The sequence below is a fragment of the Monodelphis domestica genome, chromosome 1, assembly GCF_027887165.1.
Source record: "Monodelphis domestica isolate mMonDom1 chromosome 1, mMonDom1.pri, whole genome shotgun sequence".
NCBI lineage: Eukaryota > Metazoa > Chordata > Mammalia > Didelphimorphia > Didelphidae > Monodelphis > Monodelphis domestica.
Window position 1 is genome coordinate 503034351 of NC_077227.1, and position 18105 is coordinate 503052455.

The 18105-nt window shown below is 34.4% G+C and overlaps 1 protein-coding gene across 1 annotated transcript in view; it reads right to left on the reverse strand.

The window, feature by feature from the left end:
• The window catches only part of PTPN1 (protein tyrosine phosphatase non-receptor type 1), a 75608-nt gene that overhangs the window by 56516 nt on the left and 987 nt on the right, over positions 1–18105 (reverse strand). The window lies entirely within an intron of this gene.

An 18105-nucleotide genomic window follows, 5' to 3' on the forward strand; every position in this document is an offset into this window, starting at 1 on the left:
TTCTCTATCTGGTAAAATGAATAATGTCAGACTTATTGGACTCAGTTATACTTAGACTTAAGAGTTGTAAAGTGTAAAGTAGGTGTAAAATTAACACTATCAACTTTATTTGATGGAAAAAACTTCAGTACAGGAGGTCATAAAGTTGGGTTCAGATGTGAATTAGAAGCTTAATATAGTTTTTAAGTAAAGTACAAGATCTATCCCTAGAAATGAACCCACTCTGTTTTGGCCTTAATATTCTTTTGTGAAATTTCAACAATGTGAACTTTTTATTCTTCCAAAGAATTGCTGTAGCACCACACTCAACTCTGGAGGTTTTAAAGTCCATTATAAGAGAGAGATACTTGAAGGCATGCATAGAAGTTGTAATGTTTGTGCCACATTTAGAAGGAAATTGAAAGGGAAAGAAGAAAGCGATGTATCCAACCAAATGCAGTTCCAGAGAATAGCAAGGAGAGAAAAAATTTTCTTAATGCAAAGAAATAGAGGAAAACAATAGAATGTGAAAGAATTCTCTTCAAGAAAATTGGATTATCAAGGGAACAGTTAATGCAAAAATGGGCATGATAAAAGACAAAAATGGTAGGGAGTTAACAGAAGTGGAAGATATTAAGAAGAGGCAAAAGAAGTATATAAGTAAAATCTTAACATCACTGATCACCACGATGGTGTGGTTACTGATATAGAGCCAGACACCTTGGAAAATGCAGTCAAACGGATCTTAGGAAGCACTGCTAACAATAAGGGCAATAGAGATGAAGAAATTCCAACTGAGCTATTTAAAATCCTAAAGGATGATGCTATTAAAGTACTGTACTCAATATGCCAACAAATTTGGAAAACTCAATGTAGCCACTAGATTGGAAAAGATCAGTTTATGTCCCAATCTTAAAGAAAAGCAATGCTTAAATTATCAAATAACTGAACTCATTTTACATGTCAGTAAGGTTATGCTCAAAATTCTGAAAGCTAAGCTTCAGCAATATGTGAGCTGAGAATTACCAGAAGATCAGGGTGGTTTTTGAAGCAGTAGAGTAAAGAGACCAATTTACCAACATTTGCTGGATCACGGAGAAAGCAAGAGAGTTCCAGAATATCATCTAGTTTGCTTCACTGACTACACTAAAGCCAGCCTTTTACTGTGTGGATAACAAAATGTGGCAAGTCCTTGAAGAAATGGGAGTACCATATCATCGCATCTGTCTGAAGAACCTGTATGAGGACTAAAAGGTAACAATTACAACTGAACATGGAATAACCACTTGGTTTAAGATCAGAAAAGGAGAATATGAAGGCTGTATATTGTCACCTTATTTATTTAATTTATATGTAAAGTATACTATGTGAAATGCTAAGCTGGACAAATCAAAAGCTGCAATTAAGTTTGCCAAGACAAATAGTGGTAATCTTAAGACATACAGACAATACTACTCTTATGTTAGAAAGTAAAGAATTAAGAAGCCTCTTGATGAGGGTGAAAGCAAAGAATGTAAAAGTTGTTGTAAAACTTAACATGAAAAACGAAGATCTTGGCAACTGGTTTCAACACTTCCTGGCAAATAGAGAGAGAGGAAATGGAAGAAATGCCAGATTTTATATTCTTGGGTTCAAAGAACACAAGTGATAATGACCACATCAGAAGTTAAAAGACACTTGCTCCTTGGAAGGAAAACTATGGCAAATCTGGACAGCATACTAAAAAGAATAGATGTCACCTTGTTGACAAAAGCTTGTATAGTTAAAGCTATGGTTTTTCCAGTAGCAATGAATGGTTATGAGAGTTAGACCATAAAGAAAACTGGGTGCTGCAGAACTGACCTTTTTGAACTGTTGTATTGGAGAAGACATGAATGTTCCTTGGACAGCAAGAAGAACAAATCAGTCAATACTTAAAGAAATTAATTTAGACTATTCATTGGAAGGTCAACCACTGAAGAGGCTTAAATACTCTGGCTATAAAATGAGAAAACAGGATTCAATGGAAAAGACTGATGTTGGGAAAGATTAAAAACAAAAGTATGAAGATGGGATTAAACTTTCCTCTGCCTACTTTTAGATTTAATCACCAGAAAGAGTGTGTATGTACATACCTGTATACCCTCACTTTATGCATAAGTGGGGGGAAGTCCTCAACCCATGTGCTAAAGTGGGTGACAACTCAAACAACTGACTGCCCCCTGAGCAGTCCTAAGAAAATTCTAAAACTGAGATTGGTCCACGTAAAGTGGAAGGAAGGCACAAGAAGTGATGCAAAAAAGTCTTTAAAAGTAGTTGCAACTTCCTGTGACCAGCTCTTTCTCCTTTGAACTTGACCTTGAGGATGCTCCAGCTTGGGACCTTGGACTGCTTCTGGTAAGACTGCTCTTGGATCTTCTCTTTGGACTCCTTTCCTGGTTCCTGAAGGGACTAGCTTCTGGAGAGGTCCCCTGTCTTGGAGGAGGCCTTTTGGGTGGAACCCTTGCTTTATTCACCACTGGCCCCTCTGACCCATGGTCCTCTGGTGAAGAGTTAATGAGCCCTACATGGTTTGAACCGGGCTGGAGTAATTATCTAGTGTGATAGGATAAATACCTTCTCTATCGTCTTTCTCATTTCTCTACTTTCACTCTTTCCCTCTATTTTATAAATAAATACTGCTAAAAAGTCATTTGACTTGAGATATTAATTTTGGCAACCACATTTCTTTTATATTTAGTCCAACCTTAATTTTTAACACTTACAAAAGGAGAAGGGGATGGCAGAGGGATAAAATGGATAGTCATGGAAGCAATAAACATGAGCTTGGACAGACTTCAGGAGAGCAATGGAAAATAGAAGAGGCTAGCATGCTATCATCCATGGGATCACAAAGAGTCAGACATGACTGAATCAACAATAGGTGCTGCAATCGTTGGAATGCTAGATTTGAAATCAGGAAGATGAGTTAAAATCCTGCCTTAGACATTTCATTCCCTTCGCCTCATTTTCCTCAGCTGTAAAATGTAAGTGATAATAATAGCACCTAACTCATAAGATTCTTTTGAGGATACAGTGAGAAAACATATGTAAAATACTTTGTAAAACTTCTAGTACTATAAAAATATTGCATAATTACTAGAAGCAATCATGAGTCACTGAAGATTTAGGGACACAGGAGTGATGGTCAGATGCATATTTGATGGATATGTGGGAAATAAATAAGAAAAGGGAAGAAACTGGAAGTAGGGAGATTAGGCTTCAATTTGCTTAGTAGCTGTGCAAGGAGAAAAGAAGCAGTCATGCAGAATAGAGAAGCTCATCAAGAAACCAGTGTCAGAGGGCCAAGTGCCAGAGGGAAGAGTCAAAGCTAACTAGCTGCACCCAAAGGCACATGGAAGGATGATGATTCCATTAATAGAAATGGAGAAACCTAGAGGAAAGACAGATACCAAGACAATAGTTTTAATTTTGCACACTATGGGTTTGAGATGTTGAGGAGATATGTCCTAGAGGTAGTTGGGAAATAGATTTGAGAGTGATTTGTATAGAGATAAAATAACTCATAGTGATTGTTGTTGTTCAGTCCTATCTAACTCTTCTTGACCTCCATAGACCACAGCACACCAAGTTCTCCTAGCTTTCAATGTCTCTTGAAGTCCAAATTCATATTCCTTTTTTTTATAACACTATTCATCTCATCCTCTATCATCCATCACCTTCTCCTTTTGCCTTCAATCTTCCCCAATATTAGTCTTTCCCATCAATTCTGTCATCTCATTATCTGTCCAGAGTATTTAAGCTTCAACTTTAATATCTGACTTTCTGGTGAAAAGTCTCAATGGGAATGACCCCAAATATTGAGAAAGAAATGAGTAGGAGACATCCTCGCTTAAAGAGGATAATGATCCAGCAAAAGAGATCAAGACTCCATTAACAATATATGTTTAGCCATGGCTAACATGTAAATGTGTTTTTCATGACTTAACGTATATGTCTGTTATCATATTGCTCACCTTTTCAATGGGCAGAAGAGGGGTAAGAGAATTTGAAATGCAAAATTTTAAATGAATATTAAATAATATAATGTTCAATGATAGGAACTGGGGTTTATTTACCAACCAAGTTTTAGTTATAGCCACATAGTTATGATAGTGCTGTTGGAGAACACTAACCAGTGTTGCCCTGCGTCTTGGAAAAAGAGCACCAGAATCTATGTCAATCAAACTCACTAACCTTGATACTGAACCACCCACAAAGTTCAAGTGTTTATTATACTCAACTTTAAATTTTAAATAAAAATTTCAAAAAACAAAGCAAAAAAATTCCTTTAGGAAAACAGAATTGTCTTCAGTAGCAAGCTATGAAAACACCCCCTTGGCCACATGAACAACCATCTCTCAATAGGGTGGCACCAAAGAGCTTATCTTGGCAAGAGCAGGTAAAACAAACAAAAACCTGGATATTTTTCCTGCTTTGTTCACTTATTCTAGTAAGTATAACCATAACTTTTTTATTCACATTACATAAGAGTCAAGGGATGAGGAAATGCTAAAGTATGTATGTAATGGTCAGAAGAATCACTCTGGCACAAATTTTAGGAAACTCCAAAACTCTTAAAAACAAAACATTCAGTGCTGTTAGATTAGTATGATCTAACTTGAGAGATACAAACATAACTCATACTCGTCCAGTTTTTAACTTTTATATTAGACCACAAAACTGACCACAAAATAACATACTAACAAGATCTTTACTTCCTGCAACTTGACTATTCTTGCTTATTATAAATTTCTCCATTTCCTGTCAGCAAGAGAGGACATCAGCTACCAAATTTACAAAGCTTCTACCAATGAGATTACCTCATACCACTAACATTTCTCATACTTGGAAAACATGTTGGAACAGAAGACCTAATAAACCACATGATAAATTGCACCTCCAGAAAGAGTAAAAGGGCCTTAACAGACCCTTTTATCAATGTAAGACTAATTTATAGAAGCTACATAATATCATGTAATTTCAGTATAGCAGATGGATCAGTATTTATAAATGCACAAAAATACATATACATGTATGCACTCAGGCATACCCTAAAAGCTACCAGCACTCATAGAGAACCATGGGAGCATGAAGTAGTAGAAGGCTGTCCTTGCCCTCAAGGAATTTACAATCAATTGGGGAAGGTACACAGTGAATACAACTCAAATAAAAAATTAATACAGCTCAAAATGTATTTTCAACATAGCTTTACTACAAAGTCCTCTTTGGTCCACCATAAAGTTAACTACAATTGAATTTTTCAGTTTATAAGCATTTAAAATATGCCTAACACATCACAATTACTATAGAACCTTATAATTTAAGGATTTTCTTGGGGTTAACAATTATTTATTGGACACAAAAGCTTAATGAAATCACTCTTCATTTCACTCCTATTTGAGTTTTCATACCCTTTATCTGAGAAGGCAAAGGTGAACCTAGAACTCTCATTTAACGTTAAGGGCTCTTGAAAAGTTTTCACTTTGCAATAAGCTTGTTTTTCATCCCTTTCTTACAATGTTAGTTTCTTCTAGCATGTTATTCTTGACATTAGCCTTTCATGTCATAGTATCCATTTCTAATTATGCATGTTCATGGTATCTGCTTACAGTGACATTTAAATGACTCTACCAATACAAAAATAGAAAAACAGACAATTTTCCTAGTAAAAAGAAGACAACAATCTAGAACATCTTCTATTTTGGCCACTGTACTCATATCTTAAATGATTAAAAGGCAGGAAAAGTTTGGTATTATAAATTAAAAAATAACTGGGCAATTTGTTTATATAAGTGCTTTACTTATGGGATTAATATGGGACTAAGAGAAGTGAAACTGAAAATTTCCTCAACTTTTCAGGCATCTTTCTGACCACCAGGCAAGAAAGGGGGGAGGGGAAGAGAAAGAAAGAGCTTAAAAGAACCTAAAAACTTGACCTACTTTGCTCACAGTTCTTAAGAACACGCCGATTTTAATGCTTACTTAATGTATGGCCAGAAAGCACAACAATGTAGAGAAACAACACAGGGCTGGAAGACCTCTGGGTTCTAGTTCCAATTTTGCCACTAACTAGTTTTATAACTCTGTAAAAGTAATTTCACTTCTTTACCTTAATTTCCCCATCTGTAAACATGAGATTGTTGGACTTCTGAAATCCCTTACAAATTGAAAAATTTCATACAAGTGTATTCTAGAGTTCAATAGAGTTTATAAACTCAATTAAAAAAAATTAAGTTATCTATTTATTAGACATACTTATTGCTTAAATATGAACTTAAAGTATTTCACAAGCTACTGCTTAGAGAGAATTAAAAACTTAGTTATCTATGTAGAAAAAAGCCATATAACAAAAGACCATTATAATAAAATTTTTCTATTGAGTGAGACCTTCATTTAATAAGGCTCCAACTGCAAATTTTGCTCAATCTGTGACCTTGAACAAGTCACAACCTCCATGGTCCTCTTCTTTCATCTATAAAGTGAGGAGGTTGAATTTATATGGCCTCTGTAGTCCCTTCCAGCTATAGCTCTATAGACCAAATCTTACTACTACTTATTAATTTCTTAATTCCTTACAAGAATTCATTAAAGCAGGCTTTAATTGGGTGACAAGTGAAAATCTGCCTCAATTTCTAGCAAGATGCTTCTTTCCCGGAAGCCTTCACATACTTTTTTGGTAGAAGAGTAAAAATTTTTATAGAAAACAAGCTAACTTGACCTAAAAGCAAACAAACCCAAATACCCCCTTTTTCCTCCACTACACACACCCCAAGATAAGCCTTTATGGTTTATCTATATAACAGGTTCTAAACAAATGACTGTCCCAGGAGTTCTTCCTGTCCTATGCCAAGGACTGTCAGACACTTATTTTCTGAAAGAAAAATATGTTGTATAGATGTCTGATACATACTTTTCAGACCTTAAAAACATTTACCATTTAGTTATCAGTAGGGTCTTGTTCTGTCTAGGCATTTTTCCTTTGGGGTTCTGATCTAGGGAGCTTTGAGTGAGATTTCAATTCCTCCATTTCTCACGTCCAGGAAAAAAATGATGTTTAACCACACATTTCAGAGTGTCAAAAACATATTGGACTTGGGTGTTGTCAGTTTTTGACACCACTAGGGAAGAACAATTCACAAAACTCCAATTTTGTGGAGCTAAACATCAGTTAATAAAGGTAAACAACCTTCTGTATCTTGCTCATTCTGATTTCCTGTACTCAACTAAGATAAAACTACTTCTATGGACTATGGAAAATTGCCATGAAGAATAAATGAAACCCTAACTTTGATCCTAAATATAACTTAGTGATAATATCCAATAATAAGGTAATATAATTTAATGTCTACCCCTGCTCATATTGCACATTCATATACTTCTGGGGCATGTTGCCTTGCCCAAATACCTTTCCCCCCCCCAAAGTTCTGTCTGATATCAGCTATGGTTTTTTTACCCTTTTCACTGGGAATAGTAATGAAATCAATAGTACTACTGCTTCTGGAAAGGACATGGCAAATGACTGCCCCTATGGCTAACCCATCATTCCTATAACTTCCCAGACAAAAAAATCTCCCTCGGCCACCACTCCCCCTATACATGTTATTACCTAATCCTCTTCCCTTCCCCTCACCTGGAATGTATGTTCCCTGAGGGCAGGGACTCTCTTACTGTGTCTAGCACTTACTAGACAATAAATACACTTTCATTAATTTATTATTTCTAAGCAAAAGACAAAGAGTGGGGGAAAACCCACTCCTATTTAGTGTTTTTTAAAGTAATTTCTTTTACTAATTCACTTATAATCCATCCAACTTAACTTTCAAATTAGTCATTCAAAAATAGCTCATGGAAATAAGTCAACATGAGACAAAATACAGTTTAGTAAGCCACCTAAGGTGGAAAACATTATAGCTACTTCTTCAAATAATTCTTAAGGAGGTAGTGTAAGGAAGATAAAGAAGGGATGACTGAATATAAAAAAAAAAGTACCCATATAATAATTTTTCCTGGATTTTATTGTCAAGCACATTCTTTCCTCAATTTCCTTTTTTTTTCTTTTAAATAAACTATTATTCTACTTTCTGATACCTGGTTTCCTACAAAATCTTCTCTTCTCAAATATTATCAAATAGGCTGTATAAAAAGAATTAACCTATAACATGACCCCCCCCCCCTTTTTGATTTTAAAATATCAAATCCCAAGTAATAACATAAGTTTTGAGTTTAAAAAACTAAGCCAAGGTCAAGAACTACAAGCTCTATTTTCATATCCTCTACTGAGTTGTAGATCATTAATCAAACCCATCTCTTCCAAGATACTAAATTACAGCAAAGAAAGGCGGTACTATCTCTACCGGTATGGTGAAGTTTATTATAAATATTTGGGTAACCTCAGACAAAGATGAATAGTGTCATCTAACATTTTGTCATTCTACTGAACATTATCAATTATATCCTTCTACTATAGGCCAATTTATGGTTGTAAGCAAGTACACATTAGATAGAGGTGGGGGTGGGAGTAGAAAGGGACATCAGAATGAGAATCATTGCCACAAAATTACTAAATATTTATTCATATTTTTTTAGAAAAATAATTTTTTCAGAGGGAATAAAGACTGTTCATCAGCATGGCATCAGATAGTTTTAATTTTGCCAAATATGAAAATTTGTACCTTCCTAAGGTATAAAGAACTAGGTCACAATAATGGGATTTAATTGAGGCAAATCACATGAAATAATTTAAGTGCGTCCCGCTTTTTAGATCAGGGTAATCACAACATAATCTATTATGTTTCTACTTATCCAGCATTAGGGCAAATAGAGAGTAGTCCCACACTCCTCACAAGTTCCCACCCCGACCCTAGTAGTGATGAGCTATGCTTAACTACCACCTAATCTTCTTCTGACCAACAGCATATGCCTTCAAGATCACTGGTAGATGTTAGCAAGACAACTTGAGATTGGAAGAGTGAAGCACAATTGGTCTTTATGTAAAAATAAACAATAAAAGGAAAGGTCCATTTCCATGTCCTTGGCTTCATGGGTAACAAGCTTTAATCAGCTGAACTAATCATCCTATACATAATGTGTATCACCAAGGAAAAAAACACATTTAGTATCATTGTATCAATGTTTTGCTATCATCCTGAACAATAAATCTTCTTGCAATTTTACATAATTCAATTTTATATGGCTTGTAACTGCAGCATCCAGTTATTTATAGTAGAAAGTAAAAGATTGTCTCACTGAAATACACACACATTGCACCATATCTTAGAACACAAGAAGGTCCTGTGAAGGTTCTAAAAGTAATGGGCAAGTGGTTAAAGAATGACGTTAGTCCTTAAGGAGGATGATAGTGAGCAAAGAGCTTAACATTACCATCCCCTTCTCACCAAGGATACTCTCAGATCATGGTATTATAGCTAGAACTAACAATTGGGAAAACCTGAGTTTAGAAGATTAGGTTGCATCTATCCTTCCTAAATCAAACTTTCTACTGAGAAATAAATGTGCATTTTCCAAAAAGGTACAAGGAGTCTTTATATCTATTAGAAGTAGGAAATTGCTGTACCTCCCCAGGCTGCTTATTTGCCTAACTTGTAAGGTATAGAAAAATACTTTTTTTTAACTTAGGCAAAGTATTTGGCCTAAGATTTTATGGAGATTTTGTGCTCTACATTTTTTCAGTGTTTATAGAAAGCACAATTTAATGTCATAAACAACCCAACTGAAACTAAAATTAGCTTAAACCAACCTGATACATTTATCACCATCTTAAAATCAGCCTACAAAAACAAACATTAAAGTAACATATACAAAGGTGGGATGAAAGCTTAACTTTTAGTTAACTTCAGTTGGATACTTGTTTTTAAAAAGAACCTTTGGCACAACTTTAAAGAACATTGTACTCAAAGAAATGTAGAAGAGAAGTTTTGATTCCATAAACAAAAGCAGTATATCCTGTGCAATTTTAAATAGTTGGAATATGGACTATTTCTGGTAGTTTTAGTTGTTCAATGAGATCCATCAAAGTGGATAACTCATTTTTGCTCCAATTCCTTTTCAAACCAATTTATATTTCTCTTATTCCCTACTTGAAAAGTGTAAAACTATTAATATCAAAACTCACATGTAAAATATAAAACCAAATGGTTAGCAAAAAGGAAATAACTTATAGGAGAAAAAAAGAGCATTTAATTATCTTTCATAAACTTGAATTATCTCAGGAAATCCTGAATAAGATTTCTAAACCCTTCAACTGCATTGGTGTAAGTATTTTCCCTACCAATGTAATCCCCACTGTCTCCATTTCACAGTAGTCTCATAAATCACTGTGGCTCTGAATAGTCATTACCTGTAACCAATCCTCTGATGATTAGTATAGTAGTGTTGGCGAATCTATGGCACATGTGCTGGAAAGGGCTACTCCTCTCCCCCTCTGTGCATGGCTGAGGACATTTCTCTCATAACCCACCACTTTGCCTGGCAGCCCAAAGGGAGCACTTCTTCTCTCCCCTGTCTGAGATAAGGAAGGGGACTCATGGCACTCAGTCTCTAAAAAGTTTTTCATGCTAGTATAGTTTATAATCATCAGTAAATGATTTTTATACAAATGGAGACCTGTCAATTTATCAGTTCTCTGAATTATCAAAAATGGCGTGTATATTTTAAATTTAGTAGTAATGTCATAAAAAAAATTTTTGTAACTCATAAAAGGGTCTTTAGAAAAGTCCTAGGATATAGGTGGAAAAGTATTGTTGGGAGATTAGTGTGAGAGCCAACTAACTATTAGAAAGAAGCATTTAGATATAGTACTGCCCTTAGAATATAATGATGATAAATGATCAGTCATCACAGCCACTTAAAATTAATTTACTGTTAGTAAGCTAATACACAGCTAGCATACTTTCTGAGTCAGTGAAGCTACATTAAGAACTGATTTCATCTTCCAATAATTGTAAGAGATTTTTTTTGTCCTGAAGAGTACTGCAAACTTTTTGAATAATTATTACATATCTACTTTCTTTTAAGTGATGCATGACAGGACATAGGCCTCCCTGAAAAACTGGTTACATGTAAAATTTGGAAAAAATAAAATCTAGCCAAACTCTAGCAAAGGCTAATAAGGACAGAATTTATTTCCATATAATTCATAGGCAATATACAAGTAGAGATAATTGTATTAGTAAAGAAATCCCCATTTCAAAATAAAGTGTTAGTATACTAAAATAGAAATTGAATTTAAAATTTTAAAGTTAATTTTGTAAAAAGGTGGCTAGTAAAAAATTTTAATAAAAAAACTGACATTGAAAGTAGCATTTAAAATTATAAAAATAACTGGTTTTGAAAACCCTTCTCTGCAGGTACTGGCAGCTAGCCACTAAAACCTACCTTTTTAACTTTTCCTCAAATACAGATGTCTGTCTTTCTATATCACAGAGATAAGAAATCTCTCTTCTGTTGAAAGAGACCTCAATAGAAATTAGAAAGCACATATAATATAGCATTACAAAGGACCTAAGCTTTACTTCAAGAAGCAAAGAGACTAAATCTGTGACTTCACTAATACAGGGAACTCCCAGTGAGGAAATTCCTCTAACAATATTGACTGGCAACTTTTCTGCAATTTACAGTATTACAGAGTTGCCTCAAGTGCTGAGTGGTTAAGTAACTTGCCTAAATCTTTGCCAGGAATATCAGAAATGGAATTTGAACCCAAGTTTTTCTGGCTTCAAGGCCAGTTCTCTATAAGCACTATGCCACTGAATCTCTTTACTTCATAGCAAGGTTAAATGTCAGTCTACAAGTTGGATGACATCATTAGTTACTTGTACATCAGGAACACTAGTAAAGTGATGCATATATTAAATGCTTATAAGTTTCTAACACTCTTGATTAAGTGAGGTATTATTGCCTTTCTATCCAAATCTTAAGAACTGGTAAACTTCATAGACTGGTAGATTCTTTGCCCTCTGACCTTCTAGCAGATATTAGATTTTCTGAAGAATTAAATTCTATTCACATAATAACTGGATGACTAAAAAAAAAAATTCATATTTGTAGCTTACATGTCACTAATATCACAATCACATGGAACTGCAAATTGAACTGTTTCTATGCAAAGAGAGTTATTATTATAGCAGCAGTGGGCCTTACATCATTCCCAACTTTGTATTTATAAGTTACAGAAAAAGTAAGGGCTTTCCATGGGAAATGGCTTGCTCTTCTATCAGAACAATTCACATGATTGCTCTTTTTTTAGGTACTTGTCTTTATTTAGGTGCTTTTTACAAAAACATAGGAAGTTATTTGCAAAAATATCATGCTCTTCAGATGAATTTTATGTCATATGACAGTTTTTTCTAAAAGTAAAACATCAACCTACTGTTCTTTAAGAACCTAGCTGATGTCTGGTAAATTCTGAAGAATCAGTTCCCTAATCTTTTACAGGAAAAGCCACTTAAGACACAGGTCATGCATGCAACTTTATCTAAGTGAAGATGCTTGCTCATGTTACTATAGCTGTATTTACTGGAAAGGATAATGAAGCTTATTTATTTAGAAACTTTTTGAAAAGAAAAAAGTATTTAAAATAAATTGATCATTGGCATAAACCTAGGTACCTCATAAGAAAGAAAATACTGTTTCAATTCTACAAGGATTGTTTCAGCTCTCTTATAATCTATGAGATATCCCTAAATAGTTTTAGAATGGAAAAGAAACTTGAGGTCTAGGCAAAAAAAGTAATCCAATACTCTCATTTTACAAATGAGGAAACTGGGGCCCCAAGAAAGGAAGTTAGTAACCCCAAATTCACACTGCTAATTACTGGTAAGGATGGGACTTGAAGCCTTATTTCCCAATTCCATATCCAATATCCTTTCCATTGGTTCATTCCAGTGAATATTTTTTTTTTAAGTGCCTACTGGGTACAGAATACCATGCTACCTGTTGGGACTCAGTCTCTGTTCTCCATTATATATCAAAGGGCTAAGAAAAAAAAGCACAAATCACTGTAACAGACAATGTTACATTAAGTGCATTAGAAAGGTACAAAAGCTTCATGAAGTCCAATTTCAGTTATTCTTTTTACTAAATCATCTTGAATATGTTTAAGATTATACCCCTCACTGATTCAGAAGATTATTTATTCTGAGGTACCAAAAGTGTTTTATCAGTTCACTGTTTATGAAAACATAGGCCATAGGAAGATATTAAGATGTATCTAATTTTTAGAATGCAGATAGATTTGCCCCCAGTAATTCAACAAATATCTTGAGTCCACTATGTACACAGCCCTGTAGTGCTTTGAGACCAAATCTAAAAATAACACCATAAAGTTACAGCATGATTCAGAAGTTGATAAAAAGACCGAGATGTTCCACTTCCCATGTGACAGTTAAATTCATCATAGGCCAAGTATAAATTTACTGATGGCTTCTTTGAAACAAAACGAGCAATTCCAATTTCTACTGCACACACACAAGCACATTTTCAAAAATCATCATTAAGCAGTTTTATATATAAGACCTATTAAAAATTACCAGCATTTTATTGTGTTCTCATAGAATCTAGAATATGTGTGCAAAGTAGGTGCTTATTAAATTTGTGGATGCTCAATGAAAAATAGGGCATATAAGATTTTTCTTTTGGCACAAAGAGGGTAAAAAAGCTTATTTTATGAAATATCTCTCCTGGGAAAACTGGCACTGAAAAAATAAGAAGCCCTGGGTTCTAGTTTTTGCTCTGCTAATACGGTGGGTGGTTAGTCACTTCCTTTTTCTGGGCCTGTTTCCTCATCTAATAAAATGAAGGAGTTGTACAAAGGAATGGGGCTGAAAGCTTTTCAAACCCCTGCTATGCTGGTGACCATTAATGTGACCTTGGGCAAATTATTTAACCTCTCTAGCTTTGAGTTTTTTCATCTGTAAAAATGAAGGGCTGAAATAGAGAACCTCAAAGATCACTTTAGCTCTAAATCTAGAGTCCTAAGATCCCTCTTAGCTATGAAATTCTAGGTAACTAAGAAACTACATAAACCCATGACAAATTAGGATGTGAGAGCACATTGTATTATGTGGCTATTTTCCTCACAGGGTGATCTGTATTCAGGCTGTAACAATGCTAGGGAAGCCTGCACAGATGCTGCCTGGCAATCTTAAATTTGATGTTATAAAATCCATCCCCACCCCATCTCAAAATCAAACCAACTCCAGCACCAACCTCATAGAACATATTGCAATAAAAGAATTTGTGCAATCTACTTGTTGAAACTAATTAGTATAAACTCAGGAACAATTTAACATGACATTGTAAGGAAATGCTAGCCTATGCAACATGTTTGTGTTCACAAATTACAAATGGCTCACTATACACACTTGTGCTATATATGCTTTGAGTTATCAAAAGAATTTTGTAGTTCACACCAGCACTGCGTCAAAATTGGAAAGTAAGGAAAATCTCATGCTATATAGTAGGGGGAAAGCACTTTATATATCTAAAACCTCTAACGTTTCCTGTTTCTTCATATAAAGTATGCAGTAAAACAATTCGACCACATTATTATAGGGCTTAGTAGAGGCTTCATATTAAAAAGAAAAATTCAGTTACATGGGCAGGGGGGTGGAGAATCAGGACAATGTCACAAGTGAAAATGATTTTCATAATCATTGTCCTCTGAATGCTTCTAGGAGTCACTGGCAGAGCTTGCTTACTTCCAAATGTACCAAGGCATTCATTCCTATAAATATGCCAATGATGTCAACTGAATAATGGCTGTAAATTATTCTCCCTCCACCATTTCTGCTGGTGCTTCCAGTTAGCTCAAAATATTCTTGATTAGAAGTGTTTATGCCATCTCCAGAGTTATGGACAACTAAAATTAGTTCTTGTTTTGTTCTAAACTAAATACCATTTAGAATTAATAGGTCACTGAAGATGATTAGCACTTCCTATTCTATTCATTTCATCTTCGTTTCTTTTTATAACTGAATGACAAACAAGTCATAATGTATATTCTTTTCTATTTGCCCTCAAAATACAACTTCCTTGTAGACAATGCTCTTTTAAAAAACAGTATTATTAAGTTTTAATATTCCATCCCATTGGAATATCATATGCCAGATATATATCACAGCATTAAGGATTTTAGTGAGATATTAACATGGTTTTGTGAATACTGAATTAGACATTATAGCAGCTAGGTGGCATAGTAAATTGAGTACCCAACCCAAAGTCAGGAAAGCTCCATCTCCCTAAATTCAAATTTGACCTCAGTTACTTATTAGCTATGTGACCCTGGGCAAGTCACTTAACCCCATTTGCCTTCCTCACATGTAAAATGAGCCAGAGAAGGAAATGGCAAGTCACTCCAGGATCTTTGCCAAGAAAACCCTAAATGGGGTCACTAAGAGTCAGATATGACTTAATAACAACAACAAAAATCAGTCATCAACTCTCCTATATAGCTAGTTTTTTTTTTTTTAAGTTGGTAGTCTAGGTGAATTTGTCTATAAATGTACTATAAATATTGCCTCTAAACCACTGGTTGATGTTTCATTTAAAAAAATTTTTTTAAACCATTTCATTTATAAAACAAAAAGTATATGGACAAAAAGTATATGATAACTGTATGTCTTTTTATTGATTTTTTTTTACTCATTCAAGACTTCCCCTACTGTCATCTCATCTTTCAAGACTAACTTAAAAATCCTTATCCTCTATTTTAGAATTGATACTAAGTATAGGATACAATACAGAAGAGTGGTAAGGGTCAGGCAACTAAGTGACTTGCCCAAGGCCAACCAATGTTTCTTTTCATGCTTGTGTTGTCCTAGTCTTGCCAGCTCAATCACATCAGAGCTGGACCAAAAAATATTTCCACTTTCCAAATATGATGTTTAATTGTTTAAATGCTAAAGAATGAATTTTACACTGCCCAAATATGCTACTTATAATCAAGGTAATTTTTTTAGTGTGAATGCTTATTGATATCTCTCTCCTTGTTGATTGACCTTAAAATTCCAAAGCACTGTTTACTCTACCAAACTCAATTAGCAGACTGTAGCTTGAACAAATAGTCAACAAGACTTCATGCTACATTAGTCTGAACCCAAAGAGAACTTCTTCCTATTTCACACTTTGTCTTTTTTCCATTATCTGTTTTTGTTCTTTGGTGAGGAATAAAAAGATGTCACCAAATTCTAAAAGAAAGATAATGTCAGACTGAAAATTAACCAGACACAATTTTCTAAAAGAAACACAGTATGCTGACTTGTCTGGACCTATCATTTCAGCAGTTATGGGAACTTCCATTGTGAAAATTCTCTCTACTAGTGTAGATAAGTAATTTACCTGTAATTTGTGGATTAAAACAATTTCTGAAGCACAGAGAGTAGTGATTTGTCTGGGGTTAAACAATTAGTATGTGTCAGGTCAGATTTAATCTTCCTAACTCAAAGCCCAGCACTCTAATATGTCAGACTGCCTCTGAGTTATACTAATAAGAAGCATTGTTTAGTAAGAATAAACTGCCCCAAAAATCTGAGATCTCTTGATTATCCACTTAGTATATGCTGTTTTCTAATTTCTTGGGAAACTGATAAAAGTTAGTATATAGAAAAAGAAAATTACCATGTCTGTTAAGATTTAAAAGAGAAGTTCATCTCTTTTTTCCCCAAATATCCTATTTTTTCCTAAAATAAGACTTAAAGGCTTGGTTCTATAATAAGAAACCACTTTAATAGTTTGCATTGGATTAAAATTTCAGATTTAAGGACAAAAATGTTAAGGGATGGGGGCCCAACTTCATGTTTGCCAATTCTCTAAGGCCACAGAAACAGCCTTAGCATTGCTGAGGTTGGACAATCCTAACCCAAAGCAATCATATATAACTCTCCTCAAAGAAATATGACAAAACTTTAAAGGGCTAATCTAGTTAATCTTTAATATTTACACTTTCTCTCAACGATAAGGCTTTCCTCTACTTTTTACTACTTTACTTTATTGAGGAAATTCTGAGATTTAATGAAATTATGACTTAAAGCAGGAAGAATCCAATTATAAAAACAAATTCATATAATACTGTACTTATACATTGAACTGCAAACTTTAATTACTCTTTAGAAGCAGTAATTTCATCTCCCTGTTATAAAAATACCCTCTAGAAATTAACTAGTTGACAAATAAAATGAACTTTGTCATTTTTACAGATATAATAGACAAGTAATCTAAAAACATGTTGAATATCAGAAATTACAACAGCCTGGCAATTTATGAACTCCAGTGCAACAATAGCCAATTTATTTCAAGGACCAAATAAAAAGAATGCCCTCAAATAAAGAGGTTGGAACAAATCAGAATAAAAGCTTGGTCTGGCCAAAAAGCTTTCTTGTTTTTGTTGTTGTTTTTTTTTATCAGACATTAATAGCTTAAACTAAGGGGAAAAAAAAGACTTCAGAATGGCTCCCACAATTTATTTTTTTGAGCTTAATTGATTAATTGAAAATGAGTAAATAGGTTTCTCTTTACAAAAAGGGAAAAAAATCACTTTGTGTTATGCTAAAATACTATCTTGTTAATCTTCACAAGCCCTCCAATTATATTAAATAACAATCAGATATTTTCTTCTGAGGAGATGGCTACTGGCGAAACAATATCTTTTCATAACCGTAAACTAATATTTAAAATACCTCCTTTGCAGGCCACACAAGACAAGACAAAACTAACCAAGATCAAGATATCAAGCCTTGATCTGCCTTATTGATATGGAATTTATACTAATTTGGTGTGGATTAGTGGAGCTTAAATTTTCCTTTTCCTCTTTTATTATATTCCTTGTATGGAAGGGCAATTTTTCTACAATGCCAAAGAATGGTGGCACAATAGGCTACTTCTCATAAGCTACTTTGGGAAAAATGGATCTCTCACCTTTGGGCCAAATCTGTTAAAAGTGTTGGAGGTAGGCGGTGAAAAGGGGAGGGAGAGAAGAAAATAGGCGGTTTATCTTATTCCTAGGAGACAATTAAGGAAAAATTAACGTGGCATCCAAACCTTTTCCTGGGGGACGTAAAAGGGAGGGGGGGTGAATCAATCCAAGGGGAC